The 12,846-nt window shown below is 34.8% G+C and overlaps 5 non-coding genes across 5 annotated transcripts; all 5 read right to left on the reverse strand.

Annotated features, from left to right (window-relative positions):
- Positions 1-696: 696 nt before the first annotated feature.
- On the reverse strand, positions 697-770 carry Trnan-guu. The gene has a single exon. It is a non-coding gene; the product is annotated as a tRNA-Asn (tRNA).
- A 645-nt stretch (positions 771-1,415) lies between these two features.
- On the reverse strand, positions 1,416-1,489 carry Trnan-guu. The gene has a single exon. It is a non-coding gene; the product is annotated as a tRNA-Asn (tRNA).
- A 1,048-nt stretch (positions 1,490-2,537) lies between these two features.
- On the reverse strand, positions 2,538-2,609 carry Trnap-ugg. Its single transcript has one exon. It is a non-coding gene; the product is annotated as a tRNA-Pro (tRNA).
- A 7,818-nt stretch (positions 2,610-10,427) lies between these two features.
- On the reverse strand, positions 10,428-10,501 carry Trnan-guu. Its single transcript has one exon. It is a non-coding gene; the product is annotated as a tRNA-Asn (tRNA).
- A 135-nt stretch (positions 10,502-10,636) lies between these two features.
- Positions 10,637-10,708, reverse strand: Trnap-agg. Its single transcript has one exon. It is a non-coding gene; the product is annotated as a tRNA-Pro (tRNA).
- Between the last annotated feature and the right edge of the window lie 2,138 nt (positions 10,709-12,846).

A 12,846-nucleotide genomic window follows, 5' to 3' on the forward strand; every position in this document is an offset into this window, starting at 1 on the left:
GAATAATATAATCATCAAATATTATTGAGTATAAACAATATGTATAAACAGTAACTACTTCACGCCCCCGGGTGGGCTCGAACCACCAACGCTTCTTGATAATAGTAGGAGTAAATTATATATAGCATAAACAATAATTATGATTATTGAACAATAATGGGTATAAACAACAATTATTGTTATACCCAATAAACTACACTAATCTGTAACCCACGGCGCAACCAGTGCCCAATACCTGTCCATACATCGGGCCCGATTCACTTCACACACAAATAGTTAACATTTACTTCACTCCTAAACTATACAAACTATACAAAGTCTACTTTCGGTTTGAGTGACAGCTTCTGAAACGCTGTACCCCCATGTAATAAATAATATGCCCTCGAATTGAAAGAAATGCCCGCGCTCGTCCAGGATTTGAACCCGGGACCTCCCCCACCCAAAGCGGGAATCATACCCCTAGACCAACGAACCACATGTTCTACCCAGTGCGTGTTTGTGTTGCATCCAATGTACAACATTGTAGTAAATAATAGGCAGTCGAATTCAAAGAAATGCCTAGATTATGTGCTCGAATTTAAAGAAATGTCCGGGCTCGTGTAAACTACATATATGATGGATAATATAATCATCAAATACTATTGGGTATAAACATTATGCATTGAATATTCCAGAGAACAAATATTAACTACTTTACGCTCCCGGGTGGGCTCGAACCACCAACCTTTCGGTTAACAGCCGAACGCGCTAGCCAATTGCGCCACGGAGGCTCTTATCGCTTCTTGATAATAGTATGAGTAAATTATTTATAGCATGAACAATAATTATAATTATTGAACAATAATGAGTATAAACAACAATTATTCTTATACCCAATAAACTACGCTAATCTGTAACCCACGGCGCAACCAGTGCCCAATACCTGTCCATACATCGCGCTCGATTCACTTCACACACAAATAGTTAACATTTACTTCACTCCTATAAACTATACAAACTATACAAAGTCTACTTTCGGTTTGAGTGACAGCCTCTGAAACGCTGTACCCCCATGTAATAAATAATATGTGCTTTGAACCCGGGACCTCCCGCAGCCTAAGCGGAAATCATACCCCTAGACCAACTTTTGGATTTGCCACTTACGTTTAATATCTAAGCCGAAATCATAACCCTAGACCAACATGCCACGGGTTTTATCCAGTGCATGTTTGTGTTCGAACCAATGTACAACATTGTTGTAAATAATATGTTCTCGATCCAATATACAATACTGTAGTAAATAATATGTGCTCGAATTTAAAGAAATGTCCGGGCTCGTGCAAATTATATATATGATGAATAATATAATCATCAAATACTATTGGGTATAAACAATATGCATTGAATATTCCAGTGTATAAACAGTAACTACTTTACGCCCCCGGGTGGGCTCGAACCACCAACCTTTCGGTTAACAGCCGAACGCGCTAGCCAATTGCGCCACGGAGGCTCTTATCGCGCTGTTGATAATAGTAGGAGTAAATTATATATAGCATAAACAATAATTATAATTATTGAACAATAATGGGTATGAATAACAATTATTGTACGCCCCCGGGTGGGTTCAATCCACCAACCTTTCGGTTAAACTTTAAATATTACTAATGAAAAGGCGTTTGTTTGTTACTTAATTAAATAACCTATATTTACATTTAATAATCACTTATCCTAAAACATTGCTTATTCTAACATGGAACTTATATCTACACTAATCTGTAACCCATGCTGCATCCAATGTACAACATTGTAGTAAATAATATGTGCTCGAATTTAAAGAAAAGTCAGGGCTTGTCCGGAATTTGAACCCGGGACTCCCGCACCCTAAGCGGAAATCATACTCCTAGACCAACGAGCCACGCGGTATACTCAATAAACACATTTTACATATGATTTGCCACTTACGTTTATTATCTAAGCCAAAATCATACCCCTAGACCAACGAGCCACGGGTTCTATCCAGTGCGTGATTGTGTTGGAACCAATGTACAACATTGTTGTAAATAATATGTTCTCGATCCAATATACAATACTGTAGTAAATAATATGTGCTCGAATTTAAAGAAATGTCCGGGCTCGTGTAAACTACATATATGATGAATAATATAACCATCAACTACTATTGTGTATAAACAATATGCATTGAATATTCCAGAGTATAAATAATAACTACTTTACGCCCCCGGGTGGGCTCGAACCACCAACCTTTCGGTTAACATCCGAATATTCACATTTAATAATAACTTATCCTAAAACATTGCTTATTATAACATGGAACTTATATCTACACTAATCTGTAACCCATGTTGCATCCAATGTACAACATTGTAGTAAATAATATGTGCTCGAATTTAAAGAAAAGTCCGGGCTCGTCCGGGATTTGAACCCGGGACCTCTTGCACTTTAGCGGAAATCATACTCCTAGACCAACGAGCCACGCGGTATATTCAATAAACACCAATTGTAGTAAATAATAGGCACTCGAATTTAAAGAAATATCAGGGCTCGTCCGGGATTTGAACCCGGGACCTTCCGCACCCAAAGCGGGAATCATACCCCTAGACCAACGAGCCACGGGTCGTACCCACTGCGTTTTTGTGTTGCATCCAATGTACAACATGCCACGGGTTCTACTCACTAAACACATTTTACACATGATTTGCCACTTACGTTTAATATCTAAGCCGAAATCATAACCCTAGAAAAACAAGCCACGGGTTTTATCCAGTGCATGTTAGTGTTGGAACCAATGCAGAACATTGTTGTAAATAATATGTTCTCGATCCAATATACAATACTGTAGTAAATAATATGTGCTCGAATTTAAAGAAATGTCCAGGCTCGTGCAAATTATATATATATATATATATATATATATATTGTTTAATATAAACAAAACAGCACTCAGATTTGTTTAACACAACTTTATTTTATGATTACAGACGTTTCGAGACCATGGTGTGTCTCATCTTCAGTGTAATTTCAAAAACAGTTACTTATATACTACACATTCTTTAATACTTTATTTAAATTTCATTTAATTTTTGATATACAAAAAACACCAACTATTCCTTGCAATGCTTGACACAGTACTAAAGAAACATATAACACTTACAGAAATATTCTAAACAAATTTGAAGTACTTTCTAGATGGAGACAGAGAGGGTATCATTATAATGTAAACAAAAGGAGTGCTATCGCATACAAAAATCGATAAAAATGAAAAAACAAATTAATTTATTGAAAAGAATAAGATAAATGAAAAAAATTATAAATTATTAATGATGTTTATATAAGTGTCATGTAAAATATTTGTGTCGGTTCTTAGATTTATGCTATTGTTAGTCCGAACTATTGACATTGATTCTGCCATGCTCCGTTTAAATAAGTCTTTCTCATGGAATAAAATTTGGGGATTGTCAAAATCAAACTTATGGTTGTTGATATTAGCATGATCCACAAGTGTACTTTTAAATTTTTTGTTATCTATTTTTTCACATTGTAATTCATGTTGCCTGAGTCTCTTTTCTAAGTTCTGGCAGGTCTGGCCAATATAAGAGCAATTACAATCCAAACATTTTACTTTACAAACTATATCTTTCTTTTTTGTTAATGGAGTTTCATCTTTAATTTTGGAATATAAAAATTTTAATTGTTTTAATGGAGAAAAAGTAATACGAATATTGTGTTTTTTGAAAAGTCTTTTTGATAATTGGTTAAAATTATTGTCAAGATATGGAAAATTAATGAAAAAAGTTTTTTCAGGAACACTTGTTTTGCCAGGCTCTTCCGGTTTCTTATCAAAAGGTTCAAGTAATTTTGCGACTCTATTTTTAATAATTGGACAAATTAACTTATATGGAAAATTATTGCCAAGTAGGATCGTTTTAACTAATTTTATGTTTGTATCATAAAACAGGGGATCAGATAATAAAATAGCGTGATCTACAAGATTTAGAATGGTAGAAATTTTTATATTGAGAGGAACATGCGAATTAAAATTAATGTATCTCCCGGACCAACTATCTTTTCTGTACCAGTCTGTATAACATACACCGCCTCTATTAATGAGTTTTACGTCAAGAAAATGTAACGTCGAATCATTTTCAAGTTCCTGAGTGAATTGTAAAAAAGAATTGTACTCATTGAATTTGTTGAAAACATTATCTATATCTTTTTTATTAAGTAATATTAATGTGTCATCGACATATCTGAAATAAACCATAGGTTTGGAAGGTAAAGAATTTAAGACATGATTTTCCAAATCTTGTAATACTAAATCCGCCAAAACAGGACTTAATGGGCTGCCCATTGGACAACCTCTCTTCATCGTATAATATTTTTTATTAAAAGTGAAATATGATGCTTTTAAAAGTAATTCTATTCCTGAAATAAAAATTTCCATCGGTAAACAAGTGAATTCAACTATTTGCATCCATCTTTTCTTCATAGCTGTAATAATTAGATAATGCGGAAGATTATTAAATAAATTAATGACGTCAAGACTCATAAAGGAACAATCAGGAGGAATTACTTTATGTTTTATATGTTCTATTAACTGGAAAGAGTTATTTAAACGGTATGGAGAATCTATGGTGACATTCTTTAAAATATCTGAAAAATATTTTGCTTAAAAGTAGTATGGCGAATCAATGTAGGAAACAATTGGTCTAAATGGGCAATTAGGTTTATGGATCTTTGGAAGGCAATAGAATTTTGGGGTTAAAGGATGTTGTACTTTTAACTTTAATGATATGGTATTATTAATATGTCCCTTTTTCTCTAATAAATTTATAAATTTAAAAACCTGTCTATGGTGATAGTTGTTCGGATCCGATGCCAATTCTTCATATAGAGATTCATTACTGAGAATTTTCTTTGCTTCTTTATCATATTCCTCTTTTAACAAAACCACTGAAATGTTTCCTTTATCTGCCTTACACACTAATAATTGTTTGTTATCTTGAAGAAATTTTTTTGTAGCTATGATGTCCCGGTAGATGTAAGATGTATCATTCTTGCACTGAACTTTGTTTTTGTGAGTTTTTTGAAATGTTGTAAATTGTTTCATTAACATAAATCTTATCCGTTCTGAAGGATCAATAGACTGTTATTTAGTTTTTGTATGTTATTGTAATTTTTATTTTTGAATGTTAAATTGTTGGTGATAAAATTAGGTAAAACATTTTCGTGCTTGCATTTAATTAAGAAATTCCTTTTGTTAGTAGTCTTGGCTAATGCATTGTATATCAAAAATTAAATGAAATTTAAATAAAGTATTAAAGAATGTGTAGTATATAAGTAACTGTTTTTGAAATTACACTGAAGATGAGACACACCATGGTCTCGAAACGTCTGTAATCATAAAATAAAGTTGTGTTAAACAAATCTGAGTGCTGTTTTGTTCATATTAAACAATTAATATTCGTTCCACTCATATCATAAAATTCTATAATATATATATATATATATATATATATATATATATATATATATATTGTGGGGATATCAAGCAGGCTGGTTTTGATTTGAAAAAAAAAAAACAAGGGGACATGTCATGTATATTTTTAATATCGAAATATTTTTACAGTTAATAAATTTATATTTTTTTATTATGTTGGAAGTTTCTAATTTAGTATATTGTCATAATCATTACAACTCCCACATTGGTGACTCACGACGATGGAGATGAATATAAAGGAGTTTTATTTTTCGAGGATTTAAGAATTTGACGCAGCACCATAGTCACTGGTCTTCAGAGACGACCTATAAGGTACGTCCAGTCCAATCCATCATAGTTAACGCACTTACTATCTGGATCAGACTTCCGAGGTTACTCATTTGGTATACCCAGACCTCAGTGTCTATTGCTGACAGAATAAAAAAAAAAAGAGTGCGCGTAAGGATCACACGCGATTGAAGTAAAACTTTTAATATTGTATGAGTAGGCAATTAAGATAAAAATAAAAAAAACATCATATTTGAATTTTAAAAATCATCTTTTAATAATCATATAACATCAATAATAATAAGATCTCCTGAGCATCGGCACAGCTGTCCTACTGATATTAAGAGTTTGAATATGATGTGAAGCTTTCTTCCTAATTTTGTTACCTATCTTACCGGGAAATTCAAACCATAAACGTAGAAGTTCATCATTATCGCCACGTTCTATGTACACTAATTTTCCCACACAACCATTAGCTAAGCCATCACTTACATCAATATTAGTTGTTATTATGTAAAATTTATTCAGAACTGAAATTATTTCATACGGCAAAGCCCCGGTATCAATAACCTATTTTTTTGAAACTGCTGACGAATGTATGATTGTTGATCTGTCGCATGGCAACCTACATAAATATCCGTGGCAGTAGATATTATTTTGTCTTCAACGAGATTCAATATAAATTTATTATATTCCATGGCACATTTATTCTCTAAGAAAAGTCTTATTCCATGAGGACATAATACAGCAACCTCTTCTTTTGTAAAAAAAACGTGATTCAATTAATGCAAGTTCATATAGGGTTTAGCGGGTTTAGCGCTCGACTTACGCATGACATGACGGGAGTGGATACTCGCGACATCAGCGCTTACGGCGTCGTAGTGTTCAACTACACGTTGGCATTTTCGTTGCATTTGTACGGATTTACACCCGTGTCGCGCCTAAAAATTTTTACACCCATATCGCGCCTAAAGAAGTTTTACTTCAATAATTTGGAGCCTGAACTTTTCATTGGAATGCAATTCAACCTCTCTTTCTCTGTTAACTCAACAAATCGTCTTATAATGCTACCTCCCATTATCGGTGACAACGACGAGTCAAAACAAAATTTGACATAATTTATTGGATTCCACAATTCTGGACTCTTATGTCAAAGAAACCAATGATCCTGATTTGGATAAAGAGCCAACTTCTTCCTCTGATCGGAACTCATCAGATACGAATGCAACGCTTGCAGAAATGGAAACTGTACCCATAAATTATGCATTCTAAACATTAAGTAATTCTGATATAACTAATACCAATTAGATCGAGGCTGAATCTTAGAAGTTCACCGACATCGAGGTACAGGAAATTTTCCACATGTTTTTTTTTAGTCAGAACCTTATGCAGAATATGGAGTTGATGCTGACGAAACATGTCAATTTGTAATTGACCAGTATTACAACACTGGACTGCTATAATCTGCTTTCCCACCACATTTTTATAACGTGTTTCCCTGTATTTTCTTTTTAAACTGTGAGATCAACACTGGGCAGGGAGTGTGTGGGGATATCAAGCAGGCTGGTTTTGATTTGAAAAAAAAAACAAGGGGACATGTCATGTATATTTTTAATATCAAAATATTTTTACAGTTAATAAATTTATATTTTTTTATTATGTTGGGAGTTTCTAATTTAGTATATTGTCATAATCATTACAACTCCCACATATATATATATATATATATATATATATATATATATATATATATATGATGAATAATATAATCATCAAATACTATTGGGTATAAACAATATGCATTGAATATTCCAGAGTATGAACAGTAACTAATTTACGCCCCCAGGTGGGCTCGAGCCACCAACCTTTCGGTTAACAGCCGAACGCGCTAGCCAATTGCATATTACATATGATTTGCCACGGGTTTTATCCAGTGCATGTTTGTGTTGGAACCAATGTAGAACATTGTTGTAAATAATATGTTCTCGATCCAATATACAATACTCTAGTAAATAATATGTGCTCGAATTTAAAAAAATGTCCGGGCTCGTGTAAACTACATATATGATGAATAATATAATCATCAAATACTATTGGGTATAAACAATATGCATTGAATATTCTAGAGTACAAATAATAACTACTTTACGCTCCCGGGTGGACTCGAACCACCAACTTTTCGGTTAACAGACGAACGCGCTAGCCAATTGCGCCACGGAGGCTCTTATCGCTTCTTGATAATAGTATGAGTAAATTATTTATAGCATGAACAATAATTATAATTATTGAACAATAATGAGTATAAACAACAATTATTCTTATACCCAATAAACTACACTAATCTGTAACCCACGGCGCAACCAGTGCCCAATACCTGTCCATACATCGCGCTCGATTCACTTCACACACAAATAGTTAACATTTACTTTACTCCTATAAACTACACAAACTATACAAAGTCTACTTTCGGTTTGAGTGGCAGCCTCTGAAACGCTGTACCCCCATGTAATAAATAATATGTGCTCGAATTTAAAGAAACGTCCGGCCTCGTCCGGGATTTGAATTCGGGACCTCCCGCACCCTAAGCGGAAATCACACCCCTAGACCAATGAGCCACGCGGTATACTCAATAAACACATTTTACACATGATTTTCACATCTCAATAAACACATTTTACACACGATTTGCCCACTGCGTGTTTGTGTTGGATCCAATGAACAACATTGTAGTAAATAATACGCACTCGTATTTAAAGAAATACCCGGGCTCGCCCGGGATTTGAACCCGGGACCTCCCGCACCCAAAGCGGGAATCATACTCCTAAACCAACGCGCCACGGAGGCTCTTATCGCGCTGTTGATAATAGTAGGAGTAAATTATATATAGCATAACCAATAATTATAATTATTGAACAATAATGGGTATGAATAACAATTATTGTACGCCTCCGGGTAGGTTCAATCCACCAACCTTTCGGTTAAACTTTAAATATTACTAATGAAAAGGCGTTTGTTCGTTACTTAATTAACTAACCTATATTTACATTTAATAATCACTTATCCTAAAACATTGCTTGTTCTAACATGGAACTTATATCTACACTAATCTGTAACCCATGCTACATCCAATGTACAACATTGTAGTAAATAATATGTGCTCGAATTTAAAGAAAAGTTCGGGCTCGTCCGGAGTTTAAACCCGGGACCTCCCGCACCCTAAGCGGAAATCACACTCCTAGACCAACGAGCCACGCGGTATACTCAATAAACACATTTTACATATGATTTGCCACTTACGTTTATTATCTAAGCCAAAATCATACCCCTAGACCAACGAGCCACGGGTTCTATCCAGTGCGTGATTGTGTTGGATCCAATGTACAACATTGTAGTAAATAATATGTTCTCGATCCAATATACAATACTGTAGTAAATAATATGTGCTCGAATTTAAAGAAATGTCCGGGCTCGTGCAAATTATATATATGATGAATAATATAATCATCAAATATTATTGAGTATAAACAATATGTATAAACAGTAACTACTTTACGCCCCCGGGTGGGCTCGAACCACCAACGCTTCTTGATAATAGTAGGAGTAAATTATATATAGCATAAACAATAATTATGATTATTGAACAATAATGGGTATAAACAACAATTATTGTTATACCCAATAAACTACACTAATCTGTAACCCACGGCGCAACCAGTGCCCAATACCTGTCCATACATCGGGCCCGATTCACTTCACACACAAATAGTTAACATTTACTTCACTCCTAAACTATACAAACTATACAAAGTCTACTTTCGGTTTGAGTGACAGCTTCTGAAACGCTGTACCCCCATGTAATAAATAATATGCCCTCGAATTGAAAGAAATGCCCGCGCTCGTCCAGGATTTGAACCCGGGACCTCCCCCACCCAAAGCGGAAATCATACCCCTAGACCAACTTTCGGATTTACCACTTACGTTTAATATCTAAGCCGAAATCATAACCCTAGACCAACAAGCCACGGGTTTTATCCAGTTGCATGTTTGTGTTGGAACCAATGTACAACATTGTTGTAAATAATATATTCTCCATCCAATATACAATACTGTAGTAAATAATATGTGCTCGAATTTAAAGAAATGTCCGGGCTCGTGCAAATTATATATGATGAATAATATAATCATCAAATACTATTGGGTATAAACAATATGCATTGAATATTCCAGTGTATACACAACTACTTTACGCCCCCGGGTGGGCTCGAACCACCAATGTTTCGGTTAACAGCCAAACGCGCTAGCCAACTGCGCCACGGAGGCTCTTATCGCGCTGTTGATTATAGTAGGAGTAAATTATATATAGCATAAACAATAATTATAATTTTACACATAAACAATAAACACATTTTACACATGATTTGCCACTTACGTTTAATATCTTAGCCGAAATCATAACCCTAGACCAACAAGCCACGGGTTTTATCCAGTGCATGTTTGTGTTGGAACCAATGTACAACATTGTTGTAAATAATATGTTCTCGATCCAATATACAATACTGTAGTAAATAATATGTGCTCGAATTTAAATAATATAATCATCAAATACTATTGGGTATAAAGAATATGCATTGAATATTCCGGAGTATAAATAATAACTACTTTACGCCCCCGGGTGGTCTCGAACCACCAACCTTTCGGTTAACAGCCGAACGCGCTAGCCAATTGCGCCACGGAGGCTCTTATCGCTTCTTGATAATAGTAGGAGTAAATTATATATAGCATAAACAATAATTATAATTATTGAACAATAATGGGTATAAACTCACGGTATAAACACGGTATAAATATGTGCTCGGATTCAAAGAAACGTCCGGCCTCGTCCGGGATTTGAACCCGGGACCTCCCGCACCCTAAGCGGAAATCACACCCCTAGACCAACGAGCCACGCGGTATACTTAATAAACACATTTTACACATGATTTTCACATCTCAATAAACACATTTTACACATGATTTGCCCACTGCGTGTTTGTATTGGATCCAATGTACAACATTGTAGTAAATAATACGCACTCGTATTTAAAGAAATATCCGGGCTCGCCCGGGATTAAAACCCGGGACCTCCCGCACCCAAAGCGGGAATCATACTCCTAGACTACATTCATTTTCTAGTTTACTTATTTCTTATTAAATATTTCAAAATGGTTGTTACACGGAGCCAAGTGCCAAGTCAGTCCTTAGATACAAGTGTCTCAGTTTTGGACGACTCAATTGATTTAAATTCTACTGTTCTTTGCTCAAATTGTTTTCATTTACAATCTCTTGTTCACGAAAGAGATATTAAAATTTATAGGCTGATAAAAGAATTGTCTGAGGTTAAGTTAGGGAACCAGACTCTTCAGCTCAGGATTACTGGTGTTAGTTTCGTATTAGGGAATATGAGCTCTTGAGGTTCAGTTTTCAAAGAGTCGTCCACATTTTCACGTTCTTTTTCAAACTCTGTAATGAGTTATCTGGTTTAATAAAAAAAACGGAACATAGATTTGAAACAGCTTAGGGATGAATTTACCAAATTAAGGTCCAAAGCAAAGCACCTCGAGCAACGCGTTAATAATGATTTGTTAGGTTCTATTAAGAACAGTAAAATTTTGTTCCTTTCCGATAGCCACGGCAGAGGGTGGTCAGAATGCTAGAGAGAATTGCTTGGACGAAAATTTGATATATTCAGCATAGTCAAGCCGGGGCCGGATTTGCTGGCGTGGTTGGGGATATCGAGAGTCTGGTATCTGACTTTGGTCCGAGTGACCATGTTGTTGTTCTGGCTGGAACGAATGACGATTCGTCCAATTACGCTATTTGTAGCGCTTTGGAAAAGGCTCGTCGTTCATGTCAAAAGAAAAACCTTTGTTTGATGACAATTCCATACAGATACGACGACGTGCGTTGCAACGGGCTGATTTCCGATGCCAATTGCTGGATCAACCGAGACTACGGTCAAGAAAGTTCAGTAATCTTCGGGTTCTTGATGTCAACAGGCATGTTGGTTTATCCGATTACACCAGGCATGGCTTACATTTTCTTTTCAACGGGAAAAGAAAATTATGTAGGGTTTTAGCTAACGAGTTGTTGAGTGTCAAGGCTGTGGCGGGAATGAAACCTTCGGTTTCTAATTCCTTTCGTGCCTAAAGTTGTTAACAAATATGCAATCATTTTTCAAAACATACAAAAACTATCCAATAAACTTAATCAATTAGAAGTAGTTATAGATAATTATAAACCCCAAATATTATGTTTTGCTGAACACTGGTTAAATAAGTCGAATCTTGAATTAATTAAAATTAAAGGCTATAATTTATCTTCTGATTTCTGTCGAACTCAATATGGCCACGGAGGTGTGTGCATTTTTGTAAGTGATTTCATTCGTTTTAAACCCGTTTATACTAATACTCTTCAAGTAGAAAAACTTTTTGAATATTGTGCTGTTGAAATTAATCTCTCAAATGACGTCGTGTGTCTTATATGCGTTTATCGATCACCTGACCAGAATGTTGATATGTTCATCTCCTGATGTACGAATTGATTCATAACCTTTTTGATAAATATTCCAAAATCATTGTTTGCGGCGATTTTAATATACACTTTGATAAGCAATCAAAGTCATTCATTGAATTCAATTTGAATATGCAGTCTTTTGGTTTAACTCGTACTATACATGAACCTACTCGTTTTTCGCATCAATCTTCTTCTTGCATTGATAATTTCTTCACCAATTTAAAAGACTTTGATTCGCGTGTTATAAATACCACTCTTTCAGACCATCGAGGCATAATATTAAATTTTTGTAATTTTTCAACTTCTAAATCTACCTTTATCTTACACAAACGTTACTTTGATGAATCAAATAAATTGATTTTCAAATGTCTTTGGAAAAGGAATCATGGACCTTGCTTAACAAGTCCAAAGACTCAATATAATGTTCGACAACTTTATTTCTACATTTCTACTACTTTCAATCAAGCTTTTCCTCTCATTAAGAAAACCGTTTGCCCAAAAAATAATACTTCAACTCCTTTGCTAACTAA

Source organism: Ctenocephalides felis, unplaced genomic scaffold (genome assembly GCF_003426905.1).
Source record: "Ctenocephalides felis isolate EL2017-DRISC unplaced genomic scaffold, ASM342690v1 CF-g0.4_SCAFFOLD_01411, whole genome shotgun sequence".
NCBI lineage: Eukaryota > Metazoa > Arthropoda > Insecta > Siphonaptera > Pulicidae > Ctenocephalides > Ctenocephalides felis.